General features: G+C 31.3%; 1 long non-coding RNA gene across 1 annotated transcript; it reads left to right on the top strand.

The window, feature by feature from the left end:
- Positions 1-2,762: 2,762 nt before the first annotated feature.
- On the top strand, positions 2,763-14,933 carry LOC143258179 (uncharacterized). The gene is made up of 5 exons (XR_013032177.1): positions 2,763-6,789; positions 7,347-7,474; positions 12,024-12,128; positions 13,166-13,293; positions 14,780-14,933. It is a non-coding gene; the product is annotated as an uncharacterized LOC143258179 (long non-coding RNA).
- Positions 14,934-16,149: the final 1,216 nt, after the last annotated feature.

Below are 16,149 nucleotides of genomic sequence, written 5' to 3'. Positions count from 1 at the left end.
AGACTAAAGGGATGGTATCTAGGCATCACCACCCACCACCAGCTGTTGGGCTACTCTTTTACCAACGAGAATAGGGATTGACTGAACGTTATAACGCCCCCATATGGCCATGCCGGGTCTTTCATTTATTTATTTAGGTATGTATTTGCTTTTGTTAGTTGTATAATGTTTCACTTTCTAAGTCATTTTTAGTTTTATACGTTCCATTTTTCTTTTAGATTATTCACGTTGAACCTAACATTCTACTAAACTAGCAAAATCTCCTGATCTAATCTGATGTTATTACACTGCATATTCAATTATATGAACTGCAATGTCTTATCTTTCATATCATTTCACTGTTTACACGTACATAAATAACTAGATACATCATCTATTACCTCGCTTCCTATTATGCGGAATTACGTTATGATCACGCCATCTCCGATCTCGACTGTAATTGTAACAAAGTTCTGTGCAGCAAAGTGAAGTAAACCTTACACAACTTATTTTAACAAAACTATCGTCAAACACTCTATTGATGTGTGTGATAGTGTCGGATCTTTTGAGATCTTAAATGCATCGCTTGTTGTGATTCTCGGCTTCCATGGGGAATATTAATGGCTCATTTTTCGAAATACTGTATTGTGATTCTACGTTTTGTAACAATTTGCTAAATAATAAATAAATATATACCTGTGGGATTAAGTTCACATTTTAGATGTTATTTTCACTCTTTTTTTTTTTCTTACATTACTATAATGACTTTCAAATCTTTCGCAAGAGTTTATTTTTACTGAATTAAAAGAAAGTAATAAGACTAAACTATATAAATAGATTTTTTATGTTTACAACTGTAATATTTTCTCAACATGTTTACATAACTTTTAAAAACGAATACAAAATACACGTTTACACTTATAATTCTGTTTCAAATTACATAAGTCCTATGTTACCTAGATTGTTATATGATAGGTTTCTTTCTGCATCAATTGTGTTTCTAAGTGCGCTTCTATATGATATTTTCTGTTTCCAGGGCCGATGTTAAGACTATACTAGTTGAAATAACGTCTTCTGATCTTATATTTACCAGAACTGTTAAAGACTCTAGGTCCTACTACTCTTCATAAGAATGTTTTACTTATGCTATTGTTATGGAATGCCATCAAATGTCCGAGTCGTAAACCCTATGAACAATGTATCAAGTTCTAAGTGTGATAATGTAAACAGCATAATCGTTTGTATTATTTAACATAATTCTTGAAATTGACAGATACTGTGAAAACTTTTTATATTTTATGTTATTTGCTTTTCTAGTTGGAAAGTATATTTTGACCTCATTTTTATTCTTCCTTTCCAAATATAATTCTGTAATACCGAACAACTGTTGCAAGAAAATAGAAGCGAAGTTAAAACTGGTATTGGAGAAACAATTTTCAGTTGCAATTGCATGTTTAATTAGGGCATTCTCAATAAACGAAATTATCATATGTATTAATGTGTTTCTACAGTTGTCGAAACTATAAAGCACTATCATTTTTCACATAGAAAAGTTAGCAGAATGGAAGTTCGACCCTATATATCAGTTGGTGGATGCTTCCTGATTTATCTGGCAATCGGTACAATACAAACATTTAGAAACCTCACTCCTTACTTAACTTCTTACCTGAAGCAAAGAGTCAAGAAAGACACAACATATGAAGAAACTAGTTGGATTTTTATACGTTTATCGCTACACCTTCACTCCTTTATTTTGGAGGCAAACTAGGTGGGGTCATTGGCCGTCGTTGGACCATGATTATTGGTTCCTGTATTTTTAGGTAATATACACACTTATATATGTATTTAATAATAATAACTGATAAACACAATTTCAAAAGCCTGTAAAATTCGTAGATGTAAATTATATTAATATTCAATGACAATGCATTTGTAAGTAATTAAAGCCATATTAATATTTACTTAACACAGAGACACAATTTGAGACTTAAGCGAAAGAGAAGAACACAATTTTACTAAAATCCAGGGGGAATTATAACGTAATTTAGTTTTATGAAGCTAAAATTTAAACATTTATCATTACTTTTTAGGCGTTTATGTATCTTAGTGTCCGTGTATACAAATATAACCCTATACGCTCCTGTTTACGTTGTACATGTATGGTACTCTCCTTGTGAGTGTAAGGAAATATAATCATACACGTCCCTACATTTTTTGTGCATGTTACGAGAAAGCAACTTTTATAATATTGTGGTTTTCTTTACCATTAATCTGTCATTCCTTCTATCATGTTTTAGTTGTATTAGAGTGCTAACTCACCTTCTAGCTACAGGAAGATGAAATTCAGTGTATATTTATTTAATATAAACAGACACGAGTTTCCCATTGAAATGACGTATTTAAATTAATGTTGTGAAAGTATCTGTAAATTAACTAGTCAACATGAGATGTAATCTCATGATCAAACCGTTGAAGATAAACTCTTCCTTAACCATAACTTGTTTGGAGCACAAGATCTAATTAGAACAAATTATTATCTCCATACTATTATTTAGCTTGAATTAGTTTGAATTCGAAAGACTGTGTAGTTATTTTTGTAATTATGTTTTTCTTTTCTTGATTCCTTTATTTATTAAAACTATTATTATTGCTATTTATTTTATATCGTTAAAAGCATTTCCGAGACAGGCACTTGTTTATTAACTAAGTTTTGGACAAGTGATAAATTTTACATACTGGTATTTGCTGATAATGATCAAAACCTTGATTTTAGACTAATAGCAACAGGATTCTTGAAAAATTCCTTGTTTCTTATCTTATAAAAAGTTATTTCTTATTTTGTATGGATTATACATCTGTTGTTCTAAAATATAATGGAACGTATGGAACTAATGGAACCAATTAGTTTGAACTTTTCACGAAGAGCAAAGGAAATAGGAATATTTAATATCGTTCCCAGGATTTGGATCAGACATTCATATTTTATGTGCTAATGGATATCGAATCATTTAAGAAACTATTAGTCCTTAGTTATTGAGTAAATTCATTGCTGGATACTATTAGAACCCATAAATAAACGTTTTTGAGCTGCTTAGTTTGGAAAAGCATGAACCAGTATTGTAAAATATGTTTTAATTAAAGTAAGTACCAACACATGCACTTTTGCCAATGAGTAAAGATTTTGTTTATGTCCCTGTCGTAAAAATCAGAGTTTCTGAAATCAATGAACATTCTGAAAGTTTCCTCTGCAGCTGTTTGGTTTTCAAAGCGTTTATCATTCAAAAAGTTGTCAAAGGGCTTGAAAAAATGAAATTTCGCAGAGAAAAGATCTGGAAAATAAGGTGGATGAGGCAGACCCTCGATTACCAGTTCGATCAATTTTGGAGCGTCATCATTGACAGGTCTCGTAACGCTGATTTAGATGACCTTCAGTCAGCTCATTCTTTTCCAACTTTTTCTCTTTTTTTAATCGCACTCAGATGGTTGGCAATGCTTGATTTGCTTGTGCCTAGCTTTTCTGCCAGCTCACGTACTGTTGTGCGAGGGTCTATTTCAACTGCTTCCCTTAATGTGTTTTCATCTAAGGATGGTTTCCTTCCGCGATCTTTAAGATCCATGATCTTAAAGAATTTCATCTCATATGTCGAAACCTTTGGAACCAACGTTGCACTGTACGTTCAGTAATAGATTCAAGACTGAATGCTTGGTTGAAGTTCCGTGTAGTTTCGGTAGTTTTACGCTCAAGTTTGAAGTCATAGAGAAACATCAGACGAATGTTTTTCTTGTCATGCTGCCTTGAGGGTTGCGAAACTTAATCTGAGTAAAATTAAAAGAGCAGACAATTAAGACACCTTGAAAATGACAAACGTTGGATTAAATCAACCAACCAATAAACCATAAGTTGCTCAATATGCAGCTTTTAAATGTCATCGTGCGAATTCCAACATGTATTTCTGAAGAAGTTAATATATTATGATTTTGTTTTCTGTTCCGAAATTTACTGGATTACGAATAACGTTATAATCGAAAAAGTTCAAAAGAGTTAAAAATCGAGAAGCTTCGTGGAGTATGTAGAAACAAATGTGCGTTATAAATTAGTCATCAGTGATGATTAAGCTCAGTTATATCAGAGTTAGGAAAATTATTTAATATTAGAAGTGAGAATTATGGTAATTATTTTTCCATTCAGTTACTCGATAAATCAGCCGTAAAATTCTACAATAGTACGTTTATAAGTAAGTTATACCTGCATTCGTTTCGAAGTTGACGTTGAAAAGTTAAGGTAATTGAAATTAGGCCTTAAAGATAACTTGGCAGTAGTAAACCTTTATTGGATAAATATATTAATTTTTTATCATTACATAGATTTAAACTGATAACATTTTTTTCAAATAATACCTACTTATAGGACACTTTATAATAGTAGTGAAAGCTATGAGATTATTTTGATGGCATGCAAGAGATCTTCTAGTAAACTTGAACATTGAAGATGACAACACAATGTAAGAAAGGAATTTTGAGGGAATATGGAACTGAGCCTCACAGGATGAAGTATGGTAAATAATTTGTTGGTCAGGTTACCGTTTACGTAATCTAGAAAATTTATCAAGAGCCCTGAAGATAAAGAAACTAATAGGGCTCTGATAATAGGTATGGTAGGTATAGCATATAGACTTAATTTTGCAATACGTCTTATGAAGTTTATGGTGTTAAGAATTTCTATGGGCTTAGAAAATAAAATGATCATAATTAGAACTACGAATTTGGACAAGTCTAGATGAGACAGTTAAACTATACAGACAGCACTATTTCATATCAGAGAACATCAGGTGTAATCATTTTTAACGCAAAATGTAGTGTGATATCAAATCTAACCTGAAGACAGCTTACCACCTCATCTTTAAAAGCCGTATGACCAAAACTGTAGAAACATTAAAATTTATCAGTGCTACATACGTAACTTATTCAATGCTTATAGGATATGAAGATACATTCTCTTATAGGCCAATTAAAATACATTTTAATATTGATTTTGGAGTTACAGCTCAGATATAAAACAAGTTGTGACTTTCAAGGAACTTGACATCATGAATCAAGGAGCGGTAGAACCAAGTACTAGTTTCTAGGTGTCATTTACTGCACTTGTGAAAACGAAAGGATGACCCACAAGATTCTGCATCGATTACTATAAGGTGAATTAAATCAGAGAGAAGGATACTTTTCCTCGGTTAGGGATTTATTATAATTTGAGTGGTATGCCAGGATGAAATAGTTTACATTATTTCGTGTTTTGTATGGACATTGCCCAAAGCAAACCAATGCACTAAGTAGAGAAAAGATGTTTTTTTCTACAAAATGACGAATTGTAGCAATTTGTTCTTTATATTAAGCAATGTATCTGGTACATACTGTCTACTAACTGAGTGTTGTCTTCCGATCTACTCTGGAACATCGTACTCATCTACTTAGATAATTTATTACATAAGAGAATAACTCTAATAACGCTTACGAAAGTTCTATATTGGTTCAAGAAAGATAACATCAAGCCGAATACCAGTTAATGTGAATTATTCTGTCAATATATTATTTCCTGATACATATTTCCAGCAGAGAGGTTATGCTCAAAGAACCATCTTGGACTGAAGCTATTCTTAATCAGTCACACAAAAGAAATTGGGTGAAGTAAGAGTATTTTGTGAACCATACTTTTACTATTACCTATCTTCTGACACAGACCATCGCCCTTGTAAATTATTAAATTGTTTCAAAAACCAAATAAGTTTTGTTGGAATATTGATTCTGAGCATGCATTTCATAAACTGTAGTAAACTGAAACTATTTCTGTATTAATACACCCAACCCATAAGGATCCATAAACTTTATATTAAAATACCAGCTATTTTGTAGTGATAACATTTCTACAATAAATACTACATAAAAATTGTCTACTATAGCATAGTATATAAAAACGTTGTATACTTCGGTAAAAGCCAGTGTTAATTTTACAAGACATAAGCCAGTTCCTTTACTAGCTGTATAGACAAAAGTTCACATTTCAGTGGGATCATACAACATTGAATTGGTTTATCGATTTTTTAGCATTCTAGAAAACTAAATAGCAAAGAGTTTGAGTAACACTGCACATCGCCCCAGAAAGAAACCAAGAAAATGTTAATGATTTATCTTGAAAATTATATGTGAATAATGAATGCTAATGTTGTCAAAAGAGAGAAGCACAATATAATAAAAACAACCAATCTTATCATTACGTAAAATGTACTTGAAATTATAGTGTTTAAAATGCTCCAAAACAAGGAAGTTAAAACACCTTCACTCAAGGAAAACAAAGACAATAGTGCGATAAAGATGGCAGTGGAGAAGAAAGATTAATAAGCTATATTGATAAAGAAACAAAATAGCGATAATGTTTGAAAAGAAAATTTAAAATAATCGTTGTGCAGCTGGTAGAGCAAAATTATATAAAAAAATAATAGTATAGATGGAATCTCGTCTTTTCATTTATTATCTTTCTTTTTTCGAAATCACAACGACAGCTTTACACTAATATATTTTATGTTAATGTGAGTGTAATGTCTTTGTAACTTTTATACATTTTTTCATATATCGTGACACATTTACTCACGTTGAAGAAAACTAAAAAAACAATAATTTTGATGCGTTAGCTTTGGCATAGCAGTGACGTACTGAAGTGTACAACATAGCCTGATAGCTACCATAAACACTTATGGAGTCGTTGGTTCTTTGGGATTTCTCTGTTGCTTTTGTCACCCTCTTGCAACCGCTATAGAGGTAAGTACAATTATTTTTGTAACACATCGTTATAGAAATATATAGACAGAAACATGAAAGACTGTTTTAAATGTTTAATTTCACCTTACAATAATTTAAAAAGTATTGTTTAACTGTTATATTTTAACAATTAAATGTCCTCTTTGAAAGTAAATACATTTTTTATAAATAACAACGTCCATAGCCTGAACTTTCACATAATGTATAATTAGTTAAATCTTCAAACCAGATGAAATGTTGAAGTTCTTAATTTAAACTGTACTTGTAACAGCTTTCATGAGCGTGTTCTAATTTTTAGTCTTCTAAATCTAGATACCGGTATCACTAATATGTAGACGCAATTTCTTTTTACTTTCCTCTAAACTCTTGTATAATTCTTATACATTTGTAAGATACTAGATAAAATTTCTTATACAAATGCTGACCATTGCCACTACTGTCCACAAATTAGATATATATATATATTATATTATTCCAGTCTTGTAAAATGATATAACGTTTAACTTCCGTATTTAAATAAGACAAGTAAAAAAATAATTTACGAATTGCTTTCGTAGTGGTTTCCAAACAGAAAGAGTCTCGTGACAGGAATAGTTGCATCAGGGATGGCTGTAACTTCTCTATTAATGAATAATGAACAGACTTTCTTTATGAATCCTTGTAACTTCCAACCTGCTCCTGATGGGTAAGTTACACGTGTCTGTGAATTTACATGATGCTTGATGTAAAACACAGACTATTTGTTTTAACTTTCTCGTACCTTATTTCACCTGTACTTTGATAAATCATCAAATTCTTTACTTCTTTTTCTCTTAGATGCTATTTTTCATTATATTGATCACAAATGTTTGAAGATCTTGGAAGAAAAGAATCTAAACTTCGTGATTGTATGTAATCCAGTGTTAATTATTTTAGACAGTACACGAAGTAAAATTTTTAGATCAGTTAAGATAAAATCTTTAGAAAGCACCGTTTAAGACCTAAAGTCATTGTTATGCATAAAGACATTCTAAGATTTTAGTTTGTTTTCTGTTTTTCAAGAAAGTGTTTTGTAACTTAAAAACATAATTTCATGTATGTACAGTAATTTAAAGAATTATTCCTCGTGCATAATGTATTTTTAATTAAATCCACAGAATTTGAAAATTTTAAACAATTCACTCTGATAAACAATTAGATGTGTATGAGATTATTAGAAAGTTGACTGAGGTCCAACTGAAAGTGATCAACAAGATCAAAACTATTATAGAAACCCAAACAAATGTTGATCCATATTCCAATGCCAGTATTGACAGGATTTTTTAATAAAAAACTATTAAAGTATGGGTTCAATCAGCAATTGGTAAAAATGTCGTTGCAGTACCAACAGGTATTGGTACATTTAATATTAATAAGTTAACTACTCACTGAATGCTAATGCTGTCAGTAAAGGTAGAAAGATGCCACAATATTAGCCGATATCTGATGATGCCCTGAAAATTGTATGTGAAAAGTTTCATACTGTGGACTTAGTTATCATTGACGAAATATCCATGGTTATTAATATGACTGTAAGGTATATACACCTTCGCCTTAACGTGCTTTTTCAAGCTGAAGATGATGATATGTTAGAAGAAACTTACTTTCTTTAGATGATCTTTTACACTAATCACTAGAAGTTGAAGGCCCAGTACACACCAGGTGTCTGGGTACCGTAAACCTGTAGAGAAATTCATTCTCCTACGACGAGTTGGTAATGAATATATGATAAAAAGAAGATTAAGGTTTTTTTCTCATATGCTATTAAGAAATCGTTTGTTCATGTAACTGTTTATTATCTCTAGTAACTGGAAGAGTGTATGATGTATTTCAACGATGGAAACGTATATAAAAATGAAAAAGTGGTAAAATATACTTTCTGACATTCCAACTGACAAGATACGTCTATCACCCACCAAATACTTATGTTATAAACAAAACAAAGAAATGCTTAAAGATATTAATGAACAAGAAATTAGTTTACTGATCTTAAATACGGTATATTGTACCGGGTATTTTCATTTGCAAGTCTCCAAAAAGCTTTCTAACTACTGTGACAACAGAAATAAAGGTAGACTCAAAGGTAATATTCATTACAAACGTCTCTGATCATTATCTTCGTACAAGAACGGGTTCAGAGCTGTTTCTAAGAGACAGTAGAGTGGAAGAAAATCAGCATTGGTTATAAAACAACAACAATATGATAATCGTGTAGTAGAACTGTTAATTTTTTCTACAAAAAGGTTTTTACCAATAGTGATGGGTTGTAAAGCTATGCCCAAAGTAAACTACAATGCATTCTCCGTACCAAAGCTGTTAATAAGAAACTTATTAAAGACTCAAATTAAATATTGAAATGTTGAATGAGAAATATGAATGTTTTCATTACATGTTCAGATTGCACTAGTATTTGCAATTAGCTTGGTGATCCATTGTCAATATGATTCTGTACATTCTTTTTCAAGCACTTGTACACCATTATATAAGCCTGTCTTCTGTGTTACACATAAATTTGTTTACTACATGTCAAAATTTTGTTGTTATAGACGAGAAACAGCCATGAATATTTCCGTTCCTAATGCTCAAAAAGAGCATAACATTTGCTAAAAGAGTTGGTAAAAGAGTAGCCCAAGAGTAAGCGGGAGGTGGTGCCTTCCCTTTAGTCTTACACTGCTAAATTAGGGATGGCTAGCACAGATAGCCCTCGAGTAGCTTTGCGCAAAATTCAAAAACAAACAAACAAACCCTTCCGCGACAGCCGTAAATCTTCGGATTTACAATGCTAAAATCAGGCGTTCGATTTCCCACAGCCTGATGTGGATTTTTTTAAAACACACACACACACACACAATCATTTTGAAAATTGTTTGTAGAACTACTTCAAAAATGCTTCTTGTAATATTTTGTTCACTGCAACACGCACCACGTACGTAATTTAGAATAACTCTATACATTCTAATGTTTCAATGATTCATGTAAGGTTTTTCTCTTTGTAACACAGTTTAAAACTACCTTACGAAAAGCTTTTGCACGAAGCGTAGGAAGTTAATATAAAGTTTTTGTTATACAATTGTATTTTACCGGTTTTGAATTTGTTTCGTTGCTTCCCAGTAGAACTAAACTCAGCAGTATGTTCTGAGGGAATAAAGGATGAATGAGCAGTTAAAAATAACAATTTAATCATTGTAAATACGTACCCATGATACCAAAATGTTAAGTACGTTACGCATTTTAATTTATCTCGGACGAGTTTCCGACTTTTTATTATTACGTATTATAATTTCAAACAGAGTGACACTGAGTTAAATATTAATTTGGATTTAGAAGTTAATTAAATATTGATATCTATCAAATTTATGATATTTGCCAACAAGAGTGATAATATGCATTTTGCGTTTTCTTATAGCAAAGCCAAGTCTGGCTATCTGCCGAGCCGACCGAGGGGAATAGAGACCCTGACTTTAGCATTGTAAATCCGTAGACTTACAACTATACTAGCAGGGGGCACAAGATTAACAAACAAAATGTTCTTTCTTAACGCAAATATATTTTATGTATAAACAATAATACAGTTTATAATAACGATTATTACAAATAATAATTTATATACAGTGGTGTTACAAATATACAAACAATTCTAAGTGTTCTATCTGGCCTAGAATTGAACATTTTACCGACGGTAAACTAAATTTCGATTTGATATCTGTATGGATAACTTAACGGCTGGTCAGATTTTTGTAGTCTCCCCGATTCATAAGCATTTATCACACTTACAGTTTCCGAGGTTTATAACATAGTAACGGCAGCAAACCGACAACATTAAATTGTCTTTTCGATTTATAAACTTTAAGGCGAAGTTGTCGAAAGTACAGCTAGCAACAATACTAGAAATCAATAGTATTTAACACATAATATATTGTTGATTCTTACAAATTTAATATGTAGGTGAGAATTCCGCAATAAACATTGATAAGTACTATGTACACCTATTTGTAAATATATACTTAACTAACACAAACTTCAATACCAAAATAAATATACATTCATAAATCCATCGCAAGAAACTTTGAGTCTATTCGGAATAGTTAATCGCAACAGGTAAAACTATACGGGTAATACTTCCGTATCAAAGAACATTAGGTCTAATTATATTTGATGCAAAATGTAAGAATCTCATTTTAAATCTTTTCATAAAGAGAACTTATCATTTCACTCACAAGAACCGGATAATTAGAGCAGGAGTAGTGTCAAAAGAACCATCCGAGACTGAATCTTTTCATTACAGGCCGAAGTATTGGGTAAGATACACGTACATGTATATGTTGGACTCTACTCTTGATATCGTCCTTGTCTAAAACTATACAATGACATAGCTCATCATCTACATAAATTATTTAAAAAATACAAATAAATTATGTTCAGTGCTGAATGGGAACAAGGATTAATAAACTGGAGAAAGAAAAAAAAACACTGCTTCTGTATCAGAATATTTAACTAAAACAAACATCAATATTAAAATAAATATACATTCATAAATCCGCTACAAGAAATTTTAAGTCTATTCGGGATAGAACATCGCAATATTTAACACTATAGGGTTATTCTTCATATGAAAGAGCATTAGGTCAAATTATATTTGAGGCAATATGTAGGAATTCTGATTTCAAATCCTTACATAAGGAGAACTTATCACCTCACTTAGAAGAACCGGATAACCAGAGCAGGAGTAGTGTCAAAAGAACCATCTAAGAATGAATCTTTTCATTACAGGCCGAAGTATTGGGTGAGAAACGAGTATTTGTTGGACGATGCCCTTAATATTGTTGTTGTCTGAAGCTATACGCTGATATAGCTCATCATCTAGATACATTATTTAAAACAAAACAAATAAGTTATGTTCAGTGCTGATTGGGACAAGGATTAATAAGCTGGAGAAAGAAATGACACTACTTCTGTATGAACACACGCAACTCTTTGAGATCTAAAAATTACAGATTCAAATAACGGTTAAACTGTAGTGATAACAGTTTTACTACAAGTACAGCATTAAAAATATAATATGATTGAATACTGCAATGAGGTATTGTATATATTTGAACGAGCTTTTAATTGTTTCACGAGACATAAATCATTTTATTTATTATCTATAAGGACAAATTTATATTTCAGTGAGACCATGCAGTATTGAATTGGTTTGCAATTTTTTTTCATTTCAGAGAACTGGATAGAGAGATTGCTCAGTAACATTCAAAGAGTTTAAATAGCGTTGGAAATCAACCTAGGTAGGACAGTGGAAATTCAGGTGAATTATTTCGAAGAACGTAAGTGAAAAAAGAATGCATTCGCTGTAAAAAGAGTATAAAAACAAACAGGTTTTTTGTTTCAGGGAACTGTACTTGACTCAATATCTAAAACATCATAACTAACGGTTGAAGAAATAATAACAGCTTCACATAAGAAAGAAAAATATCGTATATGTTGGTACTGAGTAGAAAAAGTTAAACTGGGTGTTTCTTTAAGTGGAGAAGAAATATGATTGTACTATATAGATAACGTAACAACGATAGTGATTGATAATGTTTTAGAAGGAAAAATAAAATAATGGTACTACGTTGGTACAACAAAGATCAAAGTGATGTAATTGAGCAGTAGAGATGGTAATGTTGACTTTGCAGTTAATATATTTTTTTCCGACACATCAATGACAGCTTCATAACTAATTTTATGTTAATGTATGAGCAATGTATTGCACCTTTTTCGTTTCTTCCTCAAAATAGTTTGGCATATTTATTCAAATAATAAAAAAAAACTTTTTTATCTATTAGCTTTGACACAGCAGTAAAGTACTAGAATATACAACATAGCTTTGTAGCTACCACAATAATTTATGGAAGGGTTGATACTTCGGGCGTTGTATGTTGCTTTGGCCATCCGGTAGTCACTGCTACAGAGGTTACATGTAGTACAATATTTTTTGAAATTATGTCATCACAGAGATATATTTACGGAAAGTAAAGTCCTCATAAATATTTAATTTCCAACCATGTAAAAATATCACTAAACTATTTTATTTCAAAAACTGAAAATATTACGTACATGGGACATATATCTGAGAATCGCTATACATTTATGACTAGTATGTAGACGAGGTTTAATTTTTTAAAAATTATCCTTTGTATTATTTCTCTATATCAATAACATACTAAATTGTTTACTGATACAAATTTTGCCCTTTGTCAGTAATGACATATACTATAAAGTTCATATAATATTATTTCCAAGCTCATAATATGACATAACATTCAAATTTTATGCTCAAATATGCATTTCTTAAAATAACTACCCAATCATTTCACAGTGGTTTCCCACTAAGAAAGATCTCCTGACAGGAATAGTGGCTTTAGGGTTTGTCTTAACTCCCCTCTTGATGAATTGCGTACAGACATTCTTTGTGAACCCTAGTAGTTCCCAACCTGCTTCTGATGGGTAAGTTACACATTTCTGTAAACATTTGTGATACTTCTTGAAGTAAATCGCAGGAGTTTAGTTTCAACTTTCTTGTACTTTATTTTGATTATTTTTTTTGTGTGTAATAAGTTTTCGTTGTACTAATCACAAAATTTTGAAATATTTTAGGAAAAGAGTCTAGATTTTATTATTATCTTTAATTCACGAGATACTGTACATTATTGTTATAAATTATTGTTAGTTACTTTCGTGATATATGAAATAAAGTTTTTTTTTATTAGAAAGCACCGCTAGGGACTTTTTGCTATAATCATGAATAATTAGTTCTTAGGTTTTAGTTCTTTCATAGAAATATTTCATATTTTATGTATAACACTTTTAAGTATGTACAATAGCTTTACATTAAGGTTATACATCAATATATTAATTATATATCGTCAACAATACAGTATATAAATAGTTCATAAATCAATTTAATTTTTTATTAACAAGGAAACTTTCAACACTCCTTAGGTTTCTTTACAACGATAAAATTATAGAAAATATTCCTGTTTCGTTCTTGGTAATGGGGAATGTTAATAGCGGAATTCTACTGATTGAACTGCTTATGCGCCAAAAATTACAATGAGATTCAAGCAAGGCTAGAGGAAATTGAATAAAGAGTATCCTGATAGTACTTCTGACTGAATAAATGCCAGTTTTCTTTAATGCGAGCTAATTTTCTTATTGTCTGAAAAAACACAGTATGCTGATTTTCAAGCCAGCGAAATTAAAAAAAATAATAATACATTTGCAATCACACATGTTAAGTCTAGTGATGGGCCTGGCATGGCCTAGCGTGTAAGGCGTGCGACTCGTAATCCGAGGGTCGCGAGTTCGCGCCCGCGTCGCACTAAAACATGCTCGCCCTCCCAGCCGTGAGGGCGTTATAATGTGACGGTCAATCCCACTATTCGTTGGTAAAAGAGTAGCCCAAGAGTTGGCGGTGGGTGGTGATGACTAGCTGCCTTCCCTCTAGTCTTACACTGCTAAATTAGGGACGGCTAGCACAGATAGCCCTCGAGTAGCTTTGTGCGAAATTCCAAAACAAACAAACAAACAAAACAAAAGTCTAGTGATATACGTCGTCTTAATAATGGCATGATCTATAACAACTGTATAATTTTAGAACTTCATCTAACATCTGCTGGGATACATAAAGGTTAAATAACGTACACAATCGTTACAACACATAATTTGTTCAACACATAAGCATTCGTAACTATAACTTTTCTTTACACCAATAGATAGCAGAAAAACGTATTTGTTTATTTTATTATAAGTTGAAATGCATCACTACTCTACACCTAAAGACAATTTACGAATGATCCAAGAAATTTTCTGAAAAGCAGTAAATAATATGAAATATATGTTCCAGGTACATTTTTGTATAATATTAAGTTTTCTCTTTCTTCAAGTTTACAACTTATTTTTGTAAGAAGTGTAGTGTTACTTTATTATTCAGCAGAAATCTTGACATCTCAGGACATACACTGAAAGACGTGAACCAGAGCTGTGAAGACAGCTGTTTAACTACCAAATATAATCATTGATGAAATTAAAACACTTTCATCTCAAAAAGTTTAGCCACAGTTTAACATAAACAAACTGTACTGATTTGTGAGGAAAATAGCGTTGTTGGAATTATGGTAATTTCAAATAAAAATAAATTTCTGAAAAGTTGATACGTCTATTTTTTTTTATGTTTTCATTCGTATTCATTATGACTATAGCGTTTCCTTTATCTGCTTTTAGAATTTTAATGTTTTTGTCTTGTTTTAGGTTTTTAATGGAATTAATGTCTCTTTTTGTAAGATTATTTTTTAACTTTCTGTTTTGTGAAATTATGTTGATGGTTTTGTGAGAAAATTCTTTGAAAAAAAGATGTTGTTTTAGGTGTTTTTGGAAAATATACTTACCTGTTACCATTATGTTTAAACCAGCATACCTTACAACACTATCAACAGTACACGCTCATACCATCGTTAAGAAACTAAGAAATTTAAATCAAAGAATTATCAATAAAAAATATAACATCTATTTCATTCAACAATGTAGAAAAGAACAACTAACCCCTAATTTATTCAAAAACCAGGCATAAAACTGAGGTCTATACTATGTAAAAACTACACTGACAAACTCCACATCAACATTATTTATAAAATACAATGTGATAACTGCCACGACTTATATATTGGAGAAACAAATAGAAAAATGGAAACCAGATTTAAAGAACATAAAAAGTCACCTTCACACGTTTTCGAACACTGCAAGTCAAATAAATACAACATAACCATAGAAAACACTCAAATACTAAATAAAGAAACAAACATAAACAAACGCAAAATTAAAGAAGCCTTACTTATACAACAACTTAAGCCCAAAATAAACCAATACAAAGGAACACCTTTATATCTATATTAAAAATAATATAATAAATAATAATAACAAAATAAATAATATAAAATTATATATTCATACATCTAAGCCCGCCCTTTATATTCCGACACTCAGTTACACAACCCCTTTCAAACATGTGGTCAGCTTCCGGTCAGTTACCTCTTTCTATCTTTGTGAACCTGACGATGACCGAAGAAGGTCGAAACGTTGTTCACTCCTCTACGCAAAACAATTTTCTCAACCCAAACGAGTCGTTTTTACATATATATTTCTCTACAAGTGGGTGTTCTCGACATCACTGATTAAAATGTTCAATTTTTCTTGTTTCTGGACAGAAAGTGTCATTTTCCAATTGCTTATGTCTAAAGTAAATAGAAAAACTTATTTTTCTCTTCAAACTTTGCTTTTATGACTTGGGTAATGAAATTTTCAAAT

This window comes from Tachypleus tridentatus, chromosome 7 (assembly GCF_004210375.1).
Source record: "Tachypleus tridentatus isolate NWPU-2018 chromosome 7, ASM421037v1, whole genome shotgun sequence".
Lineage (NCBI taxonomy): Eukaryota > Metazoa > Arthropoda > Merostomata > Xiphosura > Limulidae > Tachypleus > Tachypleus tridentatus.
The sequence above is the reverse complement of the archived record's forward strand: the minus strand, read 5'-3'. Positions and strand labels throughout refer to the sequence as shown.